This window comes from Falco biarmicus, chromosome 3 (assembly GCF_023638135.1).
Source record: "Falco biarmicus isolate bFalBia1 chromosome 3, bFalBia1.pri, whole genome shotgun sequence".
Taxonomy (NCBI): Eukaryota; Metazoa; Chordata; class Aves; order Falconiformes; family Falconidae; genus Falco; species Falco biarmicus.
The window spans coordinates 50,066,455-50,087,437 of NC_079290.1; the positions used below are offsets into that span (position 1 = coordinate 50,066,455).

General features: G+C 39.2%; 1 protein-coding gene across 2 annotated transcripts in view; it reads right to left on the reverse strand.

Moving 5' to 3' along the window:
- The window catches only part of SNTG1 (syntrophin gamma 1), a 358,591-nt gene that overhangs the window by 325,906 nt on the left and 11,702 nt on the right, over positions 1-20,983 (reverse strand). The window lies entirely within an intron of this gene.

The following is a 20,983-nucleotide window of genomic DNA, read 5'->3' on the forward strand; positions in this document are numbered from 1 at the left end:
CTCTTCACATTCTGTAATAGTCAAGACACCTCCCTGAAGACTTCTCATACCTTCCGCATTACAATGCAGCTCTAACATTTTTTGGTAGTTAGAAGTGTGGTATTCCTTAAACAACAGGAATCATTAGGTTTTGTTTCATCTCTGTTTTGCAACACACGTTTCAAATTATATTATGCTCCTTTGAAGTATAATGCACTTTCAAAGCAGCTGCACGCCAAACCAGTAAAGCTAGGCTTCAAAGTAATGCTCATCTTATCTTTCAGTAATTCTGCTGTTGTGGGGGTAGAACGGGATAGGAAGCAGTTACTCTATACAAGCTGCAATCAGTTTCTATAGGTTTAGAAGCTTATTTGCAAAACCAAGAAAAAATGAAACAGTTTGAAGATGTAAGCCTTCAAATAGACATAGCAATGTACTGAATTATTTCAAAGCATGTGAAAAAATGAAGATGGCAAAAGGCCAGACTGGACCTGGCCTTGTCCTTGTCTCGGGGACAAGAATAAGGAAAGCAATATGGACAAACATAGGCCAGGCTGTAAGGCAGCAGCTCAATGCTTATTTCATGCGGTACAGCTCCCATTTCCTTTTCTACCCAGAGAAGCTCTGCAGAATGAAGGTCATGGCTCTACCTCACCCCTTTCAAACTTTCTCACGAAATAAAATACACAAATGAAATCTCATTCAGCAGTGAAGCAACAACAGCCTTTTCTTGTAACAGGGAAGATGACACCCTCCGCTGCGTGGCTGTGCTAGAGCAGAAAGACTGAGATCTGGAAGGAGAGGCGGCAACAGCATTTTACATTACAGGGATGCTCAAAGCACTCCAGTGATGACTAGGAGTCTTCAGTCTGACAGAAATTGCCTTTCCCCTGCTACTTCCCACACAGAAACCTTAGATATTCAATTTATTCCATTAATTCATGGGCATGATGGTGTTTATTGCAGTCCCACAATGCTGAAATCAATTGTTTGCTACTTTACTGGAAATGTATTCAGGATTAACTAAACATGGGCAGCAGGCAACACAGTCATTTAGATGGCAACTGAGTCTGTTCTTTCTTCCTTCCTCCTTCAAATAAAGATTAAGTTTCTATTACATCTCGTGGAAGCAGAAGGCCAGTTTATGTATTGTCATTCTGTGGAATATCATTGCAATAAAGAAATTAATGGCTTTAAGAAAAGCGGTGCTTTTGATAACCATGGCTGACCAACAGAGCCTTAATGACAACATATGCCATCATGACTAAGCTGTTTTCGCAGCAAATCAGAGTCATCCTTGACTGGGTTGGAATGATCAAATTTATAATCAAATTATCCAATATAATAAGTTAGTTTGATTACCTGAGAAACAGTCATTGAATGGGTGTCAGGCTCATGGTAAAGTATTTCAGATGTCATTTCTCTGGGTGTTTACTTGGTCAGTTGCTGTGGTTCATTATTTAATTATGAGAAACTAATGAAAAAATTGAATCTCTATAAACTGAAGTTTCCCAGGAATTATTTAATGAAGGAAATAGGAGAAAATAATTCTCTGATGCAAAACCTAAGGGCTACATGCTAAATTGCAAAAGCAAAGCGCTATATATTCAATTTTAAACAGGGAAGGTTATGTTCTATTTAAGAAATTATCTATTAAATTAAGTAACCTAGCAAGATGAAAAAATATAACTATTTATTATAGTTTCTGAATAGTTAATCCAATATCACAAATACATCATGGAGTATACATATTTCTGTGTGGGTTAAGTGTTTAAGCAGAAAGAACAAGCAGAACTCTAGGAATAAACTTTCACAGACTAAATAGTAAAATCAACTGTAAAAATCTACAAGTACACAATATTTCCAGAAAAGCTTCCTCTGGCCAGAGATAGCCCCTATGCAGACCTCTGTGCAACAGCTTTGTAAGACTTCAGAAAGGCTATATTATAATCTCTCCTCATTTTCTCGTGGAGAAAATCACCACTGATCTCAGAAACATTTCTAGCCCAAGTAAAAGACAGGACACGCTTCAAAACAGTGGGAAACAAATCTCAAGAGCAGTGAATAAGTGATACCCAGGAAAAACTGAGCACTTCACAACAAAAAATAAATCACTGAAACCCTGTCTGCTGGGAAATGAGTCAAAAATCTAACAACAAATTGGAGCTGACGTTAAGATCAATTCATGACTATGAAGAACTCTATAGGTGGATAGAAGTATTTGATTTTTATTTCCTGAATTGGCACATTACTTTCCAGGGTATCTCTGAATGTGCTTGCTCGTCTCCATGTACTGACCTGAAACGAGTCAAGTTCCAGCTTTAGTCATTTACTGTAACTCAGAGCTGTTCTAAACGGATATTAAATCATTGCTCCCTACAAAGCTCAATACTGGAATAATTTTAGTTATTGCAATGTTTTCATTTCAGAATGATATGGGGGAAAACTACTATAACTGTGCAGTCCTATTAAGTTTTAAAAAAATTCTGGGTTTCAGCTTTTATTATGAGAATTTAAGTACAGAAATATATTTACAATGGAAAGCATACACTGAACTAAATATAGATGCAAAAGCATCTATATCACAGCAAAATGAAGCATCCATATTGTTAATTTGCCTAACTTCACAATATAGCCACATGCAGTAAAGTACCTCAGGAACCACCACTGAAACAAACTTGAGACCAATTACAATATGAATGAGGTAATTAAAGGTACTTGTCAGTATTTTAGAGGGAGGGAGCCGAGACAGATTAACTATTAAATCGATCAGTTAATCACAGAAACTCACTTCTCCCCCCTCATTACTGTGGACACGCATCTAGATGCCAACTTCCAGTTTGGTCCTCCTGCTTGCTGAACTCTGCTAGACCTGTCCTGGCTCTCCCCATCTCGCCCAGCCGAGCTCAGCCCCTCTGTAGGACCCTTCCTCATATTTATCTAGTAGTGTTCCATCCTCCAGATAATGACCCATCCTGTCTGGATTTTTCACTCTTGTTTCTCCGCGCAGCCTGCTTTAACATTAATTCCAGGCTCCAGCAAGTAAACCTGGGTTTTTCTCACTTTCGGGGCGGGGTGGGGGGGGGGTGGGGGGGTGGGTGGGGTGGGTGCTGTCTGTGTCTGTGTGTCTGTGTCTGTGTCTGTGTGTCTGTGTCTGTGTGTCTGTGTGGTATCTGCATAAAGAGGAGACAAGGAAGCTGAGGGAGGAAGAGAATAACTGACATTAATCTAGCATGACAAATAGAACTGTTTAGCTCCAGTATTCAGAAGGAAATGGCAAAGTAATTTCTGAATGCTGGGAAAAGTCTCCTGACCCAAGTTAATTCATCCACAAAAAAACAGTAATCTAAACAAAACCCACCTCTTCGTGTAGTAATAAATGATTACTCAGAACAGTTTTAGCTCTCCTGTTTGTCTTGGTCAGACAATCTGAGATAGACTTCGCTCATCTTGTTCAGACAATGAAATATCCCTGTGTACTCGTGAGTTATGCTTCAGATTTCCAGTACATTAAATCATGCTCCAGGTCACAAGTTTGTTTCTTTGCAGAGAAGTATTTATTCCCTTCAATTGCATTAGATGTTCTGATCCCCCCATCCCACCCCTCATTTTTTTTTTCTTTTTGCATTTTCAGCTTGCTCCAATACTTCAAAGAGAACAGTGTTTACTACAGTAGGCATCTTTACATACCAGAAATCCTACAGAACATTATCTTATTGTTTGCTTATAAAGCAATAGTGCACATCCAGAGTTCATGATTAATTTTTGGTTCTTTAATCCTAAAATGTCTGCTTCCCAGTATTATCACTTATTTTCTAAGATACCACTTATTTTCTAAGAGTACCTAAAAAAGGAAAATAAGGCATTTTATTCTCACATTGAAAAATTGTCCATAACCTAAAAATGAGGACAGATCAGCAAAACTGTCCACCTGTTCAATACAGGATTAAAACAGCAGTCCAAGAGCTTGTGGGCCAGGATCAAAGGGAGGGCGGGGACAGATGACATTATAGGGGAGGTCTGCTACAGGCCACCTGACCAGGAAGACCAAGCAGACGAGCCCCTCCATAGACAGATAGGAGCAGCCTCATATTCACAAGCCCTGGTCCACATGGGGGACTTCAATCACCTAAATATCTGCTGGAGGGACAACACTGCAGGGCATAAGCCATCCAGGAGGTTCCTGTAATACGTTGATGATAACTGCCTTCTCCAAGTGATAGAGGGCCCAGTGAGGAGAGGTGCTATGCAGAAAAAGGAGGGGCTGGTAGGGAATGTGAAGCTCAAGGGCAGCCTCAGTTGCAGGGACCATGACATGGTAGAGTTCAAGGTCTTTAGGACAGTGAGGAAGGTGCACAGTAAGCTCACTACCCTGGGTTTCAGGAGAACAGATTTTGGCCTCTTCAGGGGTCTGCTTGGTAGAGTACCATGGGATAAAGCCCTGCAGGGAAGAGGGGCCCAAGAAAGCTGGTTAATATTCAAGAATCACCTCCTCCAAGCTCAGGACAGATGTGTCCCAACAAGGAGGAAGTCAGACAGAAACACCAGGAGGCCTGCATGGATGAACAAGGAGCTCCTGGACAAACTCAAACACAAAAAGGAAGCCTACAGAGAGTGGAAGCAAGGACAGGCAGCTGGGAGGAATACAGAGAAACTGTCCGAGCAGCCAGGGACAAGGTTAGGAAAACTAAAGCCCTGACAGAATTAAATCTGGCCAGGGACATCAAGGACAACAAGAAAAGCTTCTATAGGTATGTTGGTGATAAAAGGAAGACTAGAGAAAATGTGAGCTCTCTCCAGAAGGAAATGGGAGAGACAGTTACCTGGGACATACAGAAAGCTGAGGTACTCAGTGGCATTTTTGCCTTGTTCTTCACTGGCAGGTGCTCCAGCCACTCTGCCCAAGTCACAGAAGGCAAAGGCAGGGACTGGGAGAATGAAGAACCACCTGCTGTAGGACACGATCAAATTCGAGACCATCTAAGGAACCTGAAGGTGCAAAGGTCCATGGGACCTGATGAGATGCATCTGTGGGTCCTGAGGAAACTGGCAGATGAAGTGTCTAAGCCACTATCCATCATATTTAAGAAGTCACGGCAGTCCAGAGAAGTTCCCTTTGACTGCAAAAGGAGAAATGTATCCCCCATTTTTAAAATGGGAAAAAGGCAAGACCCACTAAACTACAGGCTGATCAGTCTCACCTCTGTGCCCGGCAAGATCATGGAGCAGTTTCATCCTGGAAACTATGCTAAGGCATATGGAAAATAAGGAGGTGATTCATGACAGCCAACATTGCTTCATTAAGGTCAAATCATGCCTGAAAAACCTGGTGGCCTTCTATGATGGGGTTGCAGCCTTGCTGAATAAGGAAAGAGCAAATGACATCATCTACCTGGCCTTGTGCAAAGTATTTGCTTGGCCTCTAAACTGGAGACGGGGATTTGATGGATGGCCCGCTCAGTGGATAAGGAATTGTCTGGATGGTTCGCACTCAAAGAGTTGCAGTCAATGGCTTTGATGTCTAAGTGGAGACTAGTGATGAGTGCTATCCTCATTCCTCAGGGGTTGGTATTGGGTTTATGTTTAATGTCTTTGTCAGTGATACGGACACTGGGATTAAGTGCACCCTCAGCAGTCTTAGCACTGACAACACCAAGCTGAGTGGTGTGGTCAACACATTGGAGGGAAGGGATGCCACCCAGAAGGACAATGACAGGCTTGAGAGGTCTGTGTGAAGCTCATGAAGTTCGACAAGGCCAAATGCAAGGTCCTGCACGTGAGCCTGGGCCATCCCAAGCACAAATACAGGCTGGGCAGAGAATGGATTGAGAGCAGCCCTGAGGAGAAGGACTTGGGGGCACTGGTGGATGAGAAGCTCAGCATAACTCAGCAATGTACACTTGCAGCCCAGAAAGCCAACCATATGCTGGGCTTCATGAAAAGACGCATGGCCAGCAGGTCGAGGGAGGTGATTCTCCCCCTCTACTCCACTCTTGTTAAACATCACCTGGAGTACTGCATTCAGCTCTGGGCCCCCCAGCATAGGAAGGACATGAACCTGGTGTAGTAAGGCCAGAGGAGGGCCACAAAGTTGATTAGAGGGCTGGAGCACCTCTCCTATGAAGACAGGCTGAAAGAGTTGGGGTTGTTCAGCCTGGAGAAGAGAAGGCTCTGGGAAGACCTTATTGCAGCCTTTCAGTTCCTAAAGGGAGTTTATAAAAAAGATGAGGACAGACTCTGCAGTAGGGCCTGTAGTGATAAGGCAAGGGGTAATGGCTTTGAACTGAAAGAGGGTAGATTTCGACTAGACAAAAGGAAGAAAATTTTTTTACTGTGAAATTGACAAGACAGTGGAACAGGTTTCCCAGAGAAGTTGTGGATGTCCCATCCCTGGAAGTGTTCAAGGCCAGGCTGGATGGGGCTTTGAGCAACCTGGTCTAGTGGAAGGTGTCCCTGCCCGTGGCAGGAGAGTTGAAACTATGTAAACTTTAATGTCCCTTCCAACCCACACCATTCTATAATTCTAAGTTTCACCCAAAAGACAGAAGGTTTCTAAAAAATGTAATCTTTCAAAAACTGAAGAAAATGAAAATAAATTAGTAAGTTTTCACTATGCAATATATCTGAAGAAATTCTTAACAAATACAAAAAATATCTAGAGATTTTGAAATTAGGGTGAAGGTTATTGTGAAAGGATATTTTTATTTCTTTTCAAAGTATAATAATAAAAATAAAAAGTTCTTTTTAATATTTGTCTCTCTTTCTGGTGCTGTACTCAGATGAATACTTATTGTTACGAGCAGAATAAAAATGAAAGCACTGAATGCTTAAATAGAGCATGCTCTACCCTTTCCAATGGACACATTATTTGAAACAAAAAGGAAGGTATGTAATTTTAAGGGTTATTCTTAGCTTCAGGTTTATTGCATAGTTTGAAAACTTAAAAGAACTCAGAACACAACACTGTGGGAACTATAAGTATGCTATAAAATTATCAGGGAGACTTATTTGGAAACAGAAATGTAACAGTTGTTTTCCTGTTGAACACACATGGTTTATGTGCAGAGAGAATCTGTCTCTCATGGTTACTGGAATGTGGTCTTGCAGTTCCCCCAGATGCCAGAAACACTCAGTTTTGCTCCATAGGCTTCTTACCTGGAGACAAACTGAGGTTTGATCCATACCACAAACTGTGCTGATCTGTGCAAATGTGGATATCTGAACAAAAATACCGGGACCTTATTTTTGGCTATGAATAGAAAAGAATGAGGAACTTCAACAATCCTAACTGTAAACTGGACTAATAAACTAATTCTCTCAGAAGACAATCATGGGATCTGGATGTAGTCAAATTAAGCCAGCTGGAACAGAAACAGAGGAAGATTATGGAAGTATAAAGGGGTTTGGGGGTTTAGTACTTCTTACACACACACACACACCCCAGGATAAATCTTCTGCTAGCATTAATTGCTCAGAAGAGTGGAGATTTATAAAGAGCTTGGTTTATTAACACTGGCAGATCTTCCTGAAGCTTCACTGACAGCTATCGTACCTCCTTCAGTGTTAGTCCCACCATTTCTTTCTTTGCAATGTCACCATGGAATGCTTGAGGAAAAAATCTTACAAGTGGACAGGTATGGGGATCAGCTGCAGTGAGCAACCAGCAAGAGAATGCTCATGGAAGAATGAGGTTTATCTGAAATACAAAACTTGGAACATGGTTTCTCTGCAGGCAGAGGGAGGGCAGCCCATAAGAAGGTATGCACAGGAGAGCTACAGGTGACTACAGCTGGGTAAAACTTTTGGATGAATGGTTTTCTACATGGTCTTTGGTTTACAAGATACAGGTAAAAATTTAAAAAGATGAAAAACAGAAATAGGAAAGGTGTAAGAGTGTGTCAAGGTGCACGGTATTTGTTGAGAAAAAAATCTTTTGATACGCCAAAACATCCATGCAGGAAAAATAATTTCTAACACTTCATTTTATTCCTGAAGTTAACTGAGTTTCCAGAGGCAGCACATTTCCTTATGTTCTGCTCAGTCATTGTTAAAGCTAACATAGTTTTCATTTTTAAAAGGATCCATTTTTTAAAGTTGCTTTACCTTATCTTCTGTGCTAGATTAACTGAACATCACCAAACCCTCTGACATAAAGGACAAGCAGCAACACTCCTTAAACAGGCCTTGGGCACATTTTCTCTGGCTAAGCAGAGCATGCAAAAATCCAGCCTGTTCCTACACTGTGTAAGCAGAGCAAGAGCTCCAGGATGGTAGAAAAGGAGGAGGAGAAAGGAAAGAAAGCCTAAAGACAGCATGCTAAGGAGATCTGGAAAGGTGCAGCAGTGAAAACAGTTTAGGTCAAATTACCATGCTGCATTTACTCTGTAGGTACAAGTAAAACAGTGATGGCATTTCCAAGGAAGGCCTCTTGACTAACAGAGCTTGGTGTTCTGATTCAACAACTCGCTGTTGAGCTGATCAGTGACAATCAGATGCATGTGATCCATGACCTTATGCTACATCCAGGCAAAGTTGGAATTTCAGAGGATTTTCCAGGATAAAGCTATGAGGTGTTATCTTATTTAACATATGCATTCACTCACTAGCTAATACGGGGAAGAGAATTTATTTTAACATATGTTGACTAGCTGAAGTGAATTGGCATTGCCACCAATACAGAATGACAGCACTCTGAAAGGCAACAAATTATATTCCTCTTAGCTACAGCATAAACTAGTACCCCAAAAGCAAGGCAACTGAGAACGATAACCAACCTGACACGAAGGTTGCACTTGTTTAAAACCTGTCTTAAGACTAACATTAATTCCTGCAGAGACAGTCTTATGTAAGCAGAAACTATCCTAAGAGTCATTCAGCGTTACAGTTACTGCTAACACAAGGCAAAACTTTCCATCTGCTTAATGAATGCAATGTTAAGACATGGATTTCAGCAGCTATGAATTAAAAGCTGAAATAGTTTCCCTTTTTCGCCTTTAACTCTAAAACCAGGAAGAGCAGTGATTCCAAAAACAAGCTCCTGATTTTGATGAACCAAATTATAGACTGAATATTCCATTTAAGAGTCTGGTTTAAAATAAAAAATAATAATAATAAAAAAAAAATTAAAAAATTACAACCACTGTTATTTATGTGTATCACACATAAAGCAGTGTAATATAAAGGTGGTTAGCAGGATAACTTGCCTTTGTCAACCAGCAGAATGTGAATATCTATTTGCAACATGGAAATTAATAGATTATCCCAAAATATCTTTCAAATAGATCACAACTTAACTCTTTTTACATTGCTTTGTATAAACCAAAATAACTGTTACCATGTTCAAAGCAACTGATAAAGATCACAATACAACTAAAACGGGCTCCAGGGAGCTCTGATGGAGACACTGAAGTATCAGGGACAAACATGAAACAGGTTATGCAGTGTACTGTTTCAGTGGTAACCTTCTTCACCTACTCTGCACTCCAGCTCTTTCATGCTGTCTCCAGAACTGAAGGCATCCTCACATATCATCTGAGCTGATTCAGCTTTGATTAGCTGGGATTCAAATATCTTTTTACTGAGAAATACGTAAAACGGAATGAACCCACTGATGCAGTATCAAATCTGTCTCTTGGTTTGTTTTTGTTCTTGGACACAAGATAAATATTTTGTGAAGTATCACAAATTGTCAATATGAATGTTTCAAAGAAGCCAGAGTTCCACTTTTATTGTGATTTCTCTGCTAATTATTTAGAAGAACAGAATATCATACAGTACACAAAAGGACATTAGACAATTTGTCATCTTTGTTTTAGTCAGGCTAGCAAAAGGTCTTGAAAGGACCACATACAGTATAACCAGGAAATCCAGAGAGTAAGATAAGAGCACAAGAAAGGAACCGTTAGTTGTGACTTAAGAATAATATTAGCTTACTGTCCAAAGAGGCCACATGACTGCCACTGATTTAAACTCCATCACAATCACTTATAGTAAGTAATGGCACGTACAAATGTATGCAGGAGTCAGTCCTTACATTCAGCCACCTTGATGAGGAAGGAAGCCAGGCAGATAGTAGTGGTCAGGGCCAGCTAGGTACACTGCACTCAAGCTGGCTGGATGCGGAATGCGGCACAGCCGGCTGAGTCACCGCAGGCACGAACAGCCCTAGCGCCTGTGGTGTCCCCAGCCCCGCTCCCACCAGACGGCTTCCCTCTCATTCATTCACATGGTGTGGTCAGCTGGGAAGACATACAGTGGCAGCACACGCTGCTCTCCTGGTATCACTGCTCCTGCTGCCTGCAAACTCAGAGTAACACAGTCACAGCCACCACCTCCTCCATACACCAGCTCCTACCTAAAATACTGCCTTTCTAATGTCAGCTTTACGTCCCACTTATGATAGTTAATACTTGCTCTGATCCTTTGTGATAACATGTCATCAACGTCAAAACAGTAAAAAATACTGTTGTAATTAAAGGAACTGAATAAAAAGGGCTGAAGCCCTTCTTGGGGACATATTGCAAAAAGATGTAAAATAAAACTGAAAAATCAGTTTTCAAAGCTCACAAGGATCTTATAAGCAGAGAATTTAATGTTTATCAGAGCAGAAGATCTGTGGGAGAAGACCATCTGACCCAGCTGTGGCAAGGAAGCTTTCTTCCACAGTGTGGTCCAAGGTGTATTAAAGGCCCACTTCTTCCAGTCTCACTGTTCATCATGCTAGATGAAGCCCATCTCTGTGATTAAAAAAGTGGAGAAGAACTTACCAAGACTGCAGCCAATAAAAGAAGAATTTCCTGAATGGTAGTAGTTAGTTTCTCAGCGTGCCAGAAGCACCCGTGCCAGCTTCCAATAGATCATCAGAGGTTCACAACACAGGAGCAGAAACGGGAACTATGTCAAGGGTGGAAGCCCATCACACATGAGCTCCTAACGTTCAGTCTATTTTTTTTTCTTTTACCCATATTCATAGCACCTACTAAACATAATATTTTTACTGGCTGACTGGTTCTATTTTCCACTGTGGTCAGGCTGAAAACAGCTGTTTAACATTCTTTGATGAGAAGAAGCTCTTCAATGAGCTTGCTTGTTCACTATTTCACAATTACATCTGCAAAAACACCATCTGAAATACTGCCATTCCAGGATGTAGCAAAGAATCTTTTTTCAGCCATGATCATTTCCATGACTCCAAACATCCAAGAAGAAAAAAAAAAAAACCCACCACAAAACAATGGGATTAAGGGAGAGAGATAATGTTAAGTTGCAAGAAATGGGTAAAGAAAGTAAAAGAGGTAAGTAAAATCGGCTACACCAGTAACACCAAAGAAAATTCAGGAGGAAGAATAATAAGATACCCATGGCCAGGAAGATGGGGGGAGGTGAGAAAGGCATAAATTATGTTGACAGCTTGCAAAATAAAGACAAGTAAGGAGGTAAAGGAAGTCTTTAAATTGTATATAAACTATGTATACATAAAGAGAGGTAAGTATAGATAAACTCAGTATTGTTGATAAAATTACCACCACAAGAGGAAAACTGTAAGATTCAGAAAATGATGACACTTTAGCATTACTAGAAGCAAAACACAGCCTTTTATTTTCTTTGACAAATATGGTCAATTCTAGTGTATGTACTCCAGGACACCTGAAACTGATCAGAAATAATTGCATGCACACAGAAGATTGCAGTTCAGAAAGTAACGGTAAGGTGCAAGAACCCTTTCAGAGTTTAGCACTAACACTGCAAGTGATGGTTTCACTATAGGAAGCAAATTCAGCCCATCCATTGTTCTTGTTTCAATGCTTTAGGTGACGTTTTCATACTTACGGCTTCATCTGTCAATTACAGAAGCTTAATCAAGCTCAGCAGTCATGATATCTATCAGGCATATGTTTTATCAGTCCCTACACAGAAATGGATAGCAGGGGTAAAACAGATCATGACTTCTTGAAATGCTGGACCATATAATCTTTCAAGGTCCGCCCCAACCTACACTGTTCCATAATTCTATGATATTTTGGTCTTGGATGCAATTCTGATTGTTCTCAGTTCATAATGGTCCATAATGCAGAGCTGCACATCTGACATTGTATGCACACTGCACACAGGTGAGTGCTCAGTACTACTTACTATTCCAGTGTGGTACCTTAATGCCACTTAATAAAGGCATTGTTCTCTATACTCATTAATGCTCAAGAACTCGTAAGAGGCATCCTAGTGAACTGCTTCAGCGGAGGATAAAAAAACAAATGGATGGGCTTTGATCAGCTCTAGTATGTTTTAGCACAGATTTTTTAAAATTACCAATTTTTAAAATTACATCATCACTGCTCAGCTTCATGTTTGGATTTCAGCTGGCTGGATTTCACTGAATAAATCTGTATTTACAAAAAAAAAAAAAAATTACCCGTATCAACCAATGAATGTTCATTATAGTCAAAGATGGAACAATATGCTTGCTTTGCAATAATCTGCTTGTTTTCTTTTCAAAGAAAATAATTTCCTAATAATTGCAAGGAAAAGGAAAAGGGTAAAACTGTTACTACAGTTAATGCAGTTATAATTCAATTTAGTCCTAGCCATTGGCACAATTGTTAATGCATTCTATCCCCTTATTCATAAAGCTACCACTGGAAATAATATCACAGTACATTATACATTCCCTGTAGCAATGCTCTTGGCTTCAGACCAAATTAAATTAGTTTACATTTCTTCATTGAGCTACAAATTGATTAGACACACCCCACTATTTTTATTTGTGATATAAACTTGTCTAACTTGTTTCTCAACTTTAAAGTAGTGATTTGTTAACCTTTGGTAGATGAAAGTTACTTTAGCATAGAATAACAGTTCTCACTCACTTGGTAGATGCCACCCAGTAAAGTAAATGCATTGTTTTTTCTAGTTTAGTATAAAGCACACTAAATGGCTATAAGAGGATGAAAAATGCAAGAAAGAGAAATAATATATTCAGCAAAACAGGTTAGTCATATGTGAAGACTTAAAAGGAATGTAAATACACCAGTGTGTTTCAGTACTGCACATGAAAAAGTCTTCCAGCTAAAAAAATAAAAACATTTTTGAATTTACATGGATGTGCTTACAAGATTTTCTGCATACTGATCTTGTTATTTATTCAGAACTAGTCTTTCAGAATAGCAGTCTAAGAATATATGAAAAGATTGCATATGACCACGTTCCTCAGCTTTCACATTTTCTGCTACAGATTTGCGTTCAGTTCTTACACAGCACTCAAACAGCCAAGGTAAATTACGTATCTTTCATATTTATTTTTGCTCTTTAGCCTGATCTGTAAAATTTATATGGGTATTTCCCTTCTTTGCAGGGTTTATGAAAAGCCTCTGAAGCACATACCACACTTGTTCTTGCACTTCCAAAAATTCCTGTGAATAAATGTTTTTTAGTATTCTCAAGTCCAATTCAGCATAAGGCTCCAGTTTCCCAGGGATCCATAGCATGTATGCATGCACTAATATCTTGCCAGTAGCAGAATTTTACTAGAATTTATCACTGTGAAATTTTACTGTTTTTACAGAAAATACACTTAGCACGACAAGAGTGTTTTACACCTTTCATTTGAACAGAAACCAACAGAAAGCACGAAGCCAATTTACAAATTGTGCCAATTTTGCTAGCAGTCAGGTGTTCTTCCCTCACTTTCTAGAGGTAGTTTGTTTAACACAGTTTAAAAATGCAAGTCTGAATGCTACATTTAATTTTCAAGAGTACTGTATTAATATTGGGAGGATCTGAATAACTCTAGGAACAACTTCTCCCTGAAAATGCAGAAGCAATAAATAAACTTTATAATTTTTCTAAAGTTCCTTCTGGTCTGTTGGATATTACCAAAAAAACCCCAGTAAAACTCAAAAGTGGAAAAATCTGTATTCCCAATCAGTAAGCAAAAAAAAAAATCCTACATAATCCCCTGTCACTGCCCCAGGGATGAAAGAGTACAAAGTGACTCTTCTTTCTGTGAGAAAGAAATGTTTACTATTCTTTCAAAGACTGGAAATCTGGCATGGGAAAAAGACATATGTCAGAGGAAAATAAAAAGTAAAAATGGTAATAAATATTTAAATGCAAATAGGGGTTCTGGAAGTTTATCCCTGTGCATCTGAATCAGGTTTCAGGGCTCCCCTGTGCCCTTGGACATTTGTTGGACTGCTCTTGGTTTACAGCTTCTAAGCTCTGGATTGCTTTAATCTTTGTGATTGGATAGTGATGAACTGCAGAGCCCAGAATCACACAGCAACAGCTTTTTAGCCTTTCATCCCTCCAGTTCCTTTGCAAAATGCCTACTGCCACTGATCATGGCTTCTCTTAGCCCATTTGTTGAACAGGGAAGTAAATTCCACAGTCCCTCAGCCATAATTTAAAAAGTACTCAGACAAATTAATGGAAGCCTATGTCTCATATCCCCAACTATGTTAACGAACTGCATTCCCCAGTTGTATCATAATTACCAATTTGGCCACAAGAAGCTTTAACTAGGACTCAGAATACATTTTCTATAAATACACAATTGTTCTACTCTATGAAATATCACATAGTATGCAAAATATCCAGAGAGAAACATAAAACCGAAGGACATGTTGGCATTATTGTCATTATTTTTTAATTTGGTCGCCCAAGAAAATGAAGTTTGTGTTATAATGCTGTATGTACATGCCCACACAAGGGTGAACGGGTGAGAATTACCTGCATTTCTGAACATCTCCAAAAGCCTTTATGAGTCTTTAGTCTCTTCCGCATATTCAGTTTCAGCAAAATGTGTCATGGAGGGTGTGGTACTGACAATAAGAGTTCCTAAAGGTTTTGTGCAAACACATAGCTAGATAACACAGAGTCTCCATTATTAATCCTACTAGCAATTAACCATCCACCAGGGATGTGAGCTTTTATTCTTGATAGATAACCTACCACCTCAGAATGAAGTAAAGACAAATGAAAGTACTGCTTACAGAATTACCAACTACTGTGAAGGAACCAAGGTCCTACAGTGGTGGGACCACAGAGCTATTTACATAAATGTAATACATGCAAGATACAGTGGATTATCCCATTTGAAGAGAAAACATTTTGCAATCCCCAATGCTATGCCAAAATACTGTATTGAAATATAACTTTTTATTAAGCAAAGCATGGCCTGAATGGTGAGGCAGTCTGAGTATCAGCTACAGTTGTTGCCTTAGGATAACAAGACAGCTGCGGAAGAGGAAGGCAATGCCACTAGAAATCTTTGCTAATGATCATATATTGTTTGCAAGGAGAGCAAAACTTAAGTTGTAAGTGGTCTAATGTCTCACACCAGCAACTAATACAGCTGCTTGCTGATTTGCCCTACAGAATGAGTCACTGACAAGATGCTGAGGGACAGATGGCATTGTGATGGCTGGCTCTTTCTTTTTTTTAAGGGGATGACTCTCTTACACCGTTACTACTACACTATTTACACAGTAACTGTAATCAATTTTACATGCACACACCTAATATATTAGAGGCCTTGCCAGAACATGAATATTTTTTAAGATGGTGAAGTCATTCTAACCCCCTTTCTGGTTTCTTATCAAAGCATCTGATTCTTGTTAATGTCCATTTCATTTCTGTAAACTAGCATCATTCCCTGAAAATCTTAAGCTTCAGCTAAAGAAAACCCAAACACCTGCAGCTGTAAATCATAGCAAGGCAGGAATTCAAGAGTTTATGCTACACAAGAATGCATGATGTTGGCCATTGCTAAAGCCAGAGACCTGTACCAGCATACCTCTGCCTACAGCAAGGTTGAAGCAAGTGTTCATAGTTGGTTTGACAGTGTTTTCTAGCTGGCTTCGTCCTATGCTGTCTTTGCACTTTCATTCAAATTACCCTTATATTACAGTTCTATTTTAATTCTTTCTCATAACAGGAAAAATGTAACACCGTATCATATCCAGATTCAGATTTGCCTATGGAATTATACCAGTTTTGAAACTAAATACTAATGTAAGGAAAAGGTATGTTTTTTTAAGTCAGAACTTAAGAAGCAGCACAGGTTACTATCCCATATGTTCAGCTGTTTGTTTAATTACAAACAAAATACAATTTATTTTGGGAATTTACAGCTCTTTAAATAACAGTCCACTTTCTGCTTTTACAGTGCTGTAGTAGAAAAATAATAAATTTATTTAGCCGTTACAGCTCTATTCAGACAAAATGCTTGCAGACAGATTCCTCCAAGTGCTTATTACAGTACATGAATTCTAAGACCTCCAAATGTTCCTCTTTACAATGTATCAATTAAGACAGAGACTGGAAAATGAGCAAAGATGACTTCATATCAAATTTAATTTATGTCAAGAATTTATTTTGACAAATCCATTTTAAATGCCCCTACAACAAATCAAAAATTTTTGCAGGTTTATGTAATGTTCTTCCAAAAGGTAATAAGACATCAGAGAAATCAATGACTTCAAGTAAACAGAAATTTGCTACAGCATCATGCAAAATCCTTTGAGAAACCAAAACCGCATGTAAATCAATACCTATCACTCTGTATGTGTCCACTATCTCTAACTACTGGAAAGAAACCTTTCTTTAACCATTCATTAATGAAGTCTCAAAGTACTAACCCGTGTGTCCACGAAGTATGAATTTAAGCTAAATGGGATCAACGAGCCAAAAGAAATTTATGTGCCTTGCTCAAGTCTATGTGGTGATCACAGAGTAAATCCAGTTCAGAAGTTCCATTTCACTGCTGAGACACTGCTCTGTGCCGTACACTTAACACTGCCAACCTAAGTAGGTTTAAGTTAAAACTTACAGTTTTGAAATGTTCTTAAACTTCAATAACAAAAACTATTAGGCACAGAAAAGTCTGGGATAAAATACCACTAAATTATAGACAAGACAATTTGAAAAAAGTCATAATAGACCGGTTTAACTATCAGTTGTTCACAAAGCCTCTGATCAGCCTACAAAGCCCACCCATTAACCCACCTCCCAGCCCGGGTTCACTGTATTTAAGAGGAGTTCACCACTCCTTTCTTCCAACAGCACGCTCATTTCCTACATTATTTTTGGACTACAAAGTCTGAAGAAGAGAGCATGCAGTATAACAAAAACAATGAGATGTTTTCAAAGGGAGGAGGCAGGTCAGCTTTGCAGCCATCCAGCACTGTTGGACCTGAGTGCTCAGTGCCCTCCCCCTCATGTCTTGAGCCTGAACGGGACTCGGGCAGGAGCCAGTGCAGCACACACCAGGATCCACGTCTTCTTTTTGGATCTCCCCACACTTCACAACTTCACAGTCTGGATTCAAGAGTAAAATGTCTCTTCACTAATTCACTGGGTTGGTTTTTTTTAATTCACTGTTCGTTCAGCCTGATACGTGTCATTTCATTTGATCAAGCTGTTTATGCTTAAGTCCTTTTCCTGTATTTTTAAACTAAGCTCTTGACACTGAGTTTTCTGTTGCTGAACAAATGAAAACCGGTTTAAGTCCAAGGAATCTAACACCAACAATTGCCACAACTGCCAGCAAATGCTGCAGACTCATCCATAAACAAAACAGGGATGTTTTATCAAGCTGAAAGTAAACTGCCAGGTAATCTGCCCTTGTCTGGTATGTACTGCCTAAAGGCAGATCTCTGAAAACATTCACATCAAGCATCTGCAATTTCACTGAATAAATGTATCTTAAATAGTTTTAAATTAAATAGTCAAGTGTAGTTATTGAGACAAGAAACACTGTTTTCATGCTTTATGCCAGGATGTTCTAATACACAACAGTACATTAAGCAAATTCTATTATTGGATTAGCAGGACAAAAATGAAAAAAAAAAAGGGCAAAATTTCAGCTACTCAAAAATTGGGCATTAAGATCTCACTGAATTATATAACACTGTTCATATAAAACTATTCAAAATAAACCACTGAAAAAACCTTGTTTAGCCTTGAAATCAGTTTCAGATGAAAACTATCTGTAAGTATGCTAGTGGAAGGTAAAATGACAACTGAGGCCTTATAAAAGCAGATTTTCAAGTACATCATTTGTACTTTCATATGGGACAGAAAAATATGTATTATGGAAATTTCAAGGGACAGAACTGGCAATTCAGATAGTGGTGGACTGGTGGTAAGAACAAAAACCTCAGTAAGCTGCTAAATACAGCACCTAATGCTCTGATTTACTAAGTGAAACCCTTGAAAATAGAGAGCTTCAGCTTGATGTGAGGGAGGAGGAACCAGCAGAGGCATGTAAAGAGGAGATTTAACAGGCCAGGAAGATGATCCTCACTTGTGATTCTGAATAGATTTCAGGAGAGTACACAGCGTGAGAAAGACGATTTAGTGGTGGACATGGCAGTCCCTCCCAGGTTAACAGTAGGACTTGATGATCTTAAGTCTTTTCTAACCTAAAATGATTCTATGAAAGAGTGTCAAGCCCTGTACAAGCACAGGCTACCGTGTACTTTATGTAGATGTAAAAGAAGCCACAAGAGCATCCAGCCACATAATGTGACCATTGTCATGACCAAAGATGTTTTTATTATAGATTTCCAAATTTCAGGGCTATCAAGACTGGCAAGCATTTACTGTATCATATTTAACACACATATATAGACATTTATCTATTACAAACACATGTATACACACACTTATGTTAGAAACATACGCTGTCAAATGGTAAGTCTGTAAAGGACATAACAAATACCGGGGGGTGGGGGTGAGGGAATCATGTATGTGAATCTCAGACTAGGGACCATCCTCAAAAATATTAGAATGAGCTGCACTCAAATTACCAATTTTGTCATCCCTTCAGGGAAAAGTTATTTGAAAAGCAAAAATTAAACGCTACAGCAATTTAAGAGAAATATATTATCTGTATATGCATACCAGTAACCAGAAATAGAAACAAACGTTACACCTAAAGTTTTACAAATTAGTTGATAACAGCCTTTGTAACTCAAGTCACTTTTACTTCTGGTAGCACCTTGTACCTCAGAGGCAACATCTACGATCACTGCTGTATGCCTGAACAACAAAGAAATGTTCTCCACTTACCATTTCTTCTTTCAATTACATACTTTTATATCATTGTATCAACATGCTTTTATATCATCGTATCATGCCAATATAGGATTATTATGCTGCAGATCTCATGGTTTTGAGCAAGTCAGTCCTAGAACTGTGAATCTCATAAATGACCACAACTAATCATGCGCTCTCCTGTAAGCTACCACCCAAGAAGACAGCCACTAATGCGTGGCCCTCCTGGTGCTGAGTGACTGCAAACACAGGAGTTAAAGGCTTGATGGGCCACAACTAGCAAATTGGGAGACTGGAAGAGACATCGTGTCAGCCATGGTAGTGAGAAGAAACAGCCCAAGCTTTGTGGAACAGAACACTTACCCAAAAATTGGGTTTTGTCACAAGCAACTATCTGCAGCATGTTCACTGACCTGTAACAGAAATATTATGTCCAATCTTTGTAAAGAAAAAGGGTGCCACTGCAGCAACCTATGATAAGCATCTTCTACCTTCTTTTTAACAGGAGCACTCCAGCAAGGCTCCAGACACCAGGTAGCTACTCACACAGAAGGAACCATCATATACATAAATCATTTCGCACTTTAGAAGCTGCCTTGCATATTTCAGTAAATCAAAGACTTCCCAGACTGATGAAAGCTAAGCTTGCGGTGGAAGATCATCCTCTCCGTGGTCGAGGAAGACAGATCTGATTCAGTCACGCATTGTGCCTGTCATGCTCTTACAAAACACCGGCACCATGCTCAAAGCAAGCACGTGCAGGCTGCTAGGGAAATCAGCAGTACAACTGCCATGAGGATCATCCTAAGAACCACTTCTCTATACAGAGAACTACACACAGTGTCTCCATTCCAGAAGCTACAGGACTGAGGATCCTTCCGACTATGAGCAGCAGTATCCTTCACTTCAGATACCTGCTGCACGTAATGCACCACATTATCTTTATAAATAACAACTATATTTATAAATTGCATGTTTATTGATTTTTACTTCCCTTTATTATAGACTTTTAAACATCACTCTGGAGGCTTGACTTGCAGATTCTAGAGGGACCCTCATCCTAAATCAAAGGCTGCACAGGTTGGTGGTTTTGGTATATACAGTTACTCCCAATTCAGAGCATCTTGCATATGCACCCACTATGCTGGATTTGTCTGCATAGTCTAAAACTCTAAAGGGCCAGTCTGGCCCCAAACTGCATCCCACATGTGCCCCAGTGTCGTGAAAACAATTGACTTGTGTAAACGACCATAATTTTGATGTTTAGCATTGCTCTGTGGTACTTCAAAGCATATTTTCAGGTTGTTTCTCACAATTTCTAAGTACAAGAGTATATTTCAGATGGATGGTGTTAAAAAACATCTTTCAAGGAAAAGATGTTATTTATGTATTTAAACCTTCCTTTTAAGCTAACAAAAAGCTTTGATGAACAAACATATGTGTGTTTTGGGCAAAACCATAGGTTTTGAACACACAGCAGGCCAGTTTATACACTCATAAATACAGGTTACTACTACAGATGTGTATTTTTAAAAATAAAGGGCTAGCCTTCCCTGCAGTAGCATCTCCAGCTATTAACATCCCATAAACCTGCAGAAAGTGACATTTAGCTGTAATTGCAAAACTTCAAAGTATTGCATGTTTTTTGTGAGCTTTTGTGCAGAGATTTATTCAGCACCTTAAATGCCTGCAGAGAGAGATTCTATATGTAGGAAGATCTAAAATTCTTGCCATCCAGAAAAGATAATTCTACTGTCATAAAACGAGGAATGTAAGTTAATCTTGTGTATCGCTTTGTAACTGAAGTAATATTGACACTTCATCCATGAAAGCAGCCTCCTCCTCATCTACATTCTCTGAAGAAGAATTAGTATTTAGAAAGCTCACAATCTTAATTTTACACTTTTACAGTTGCCTTTAGAGGTGGTTCCAGCTATTTGTTCCAGCTCTA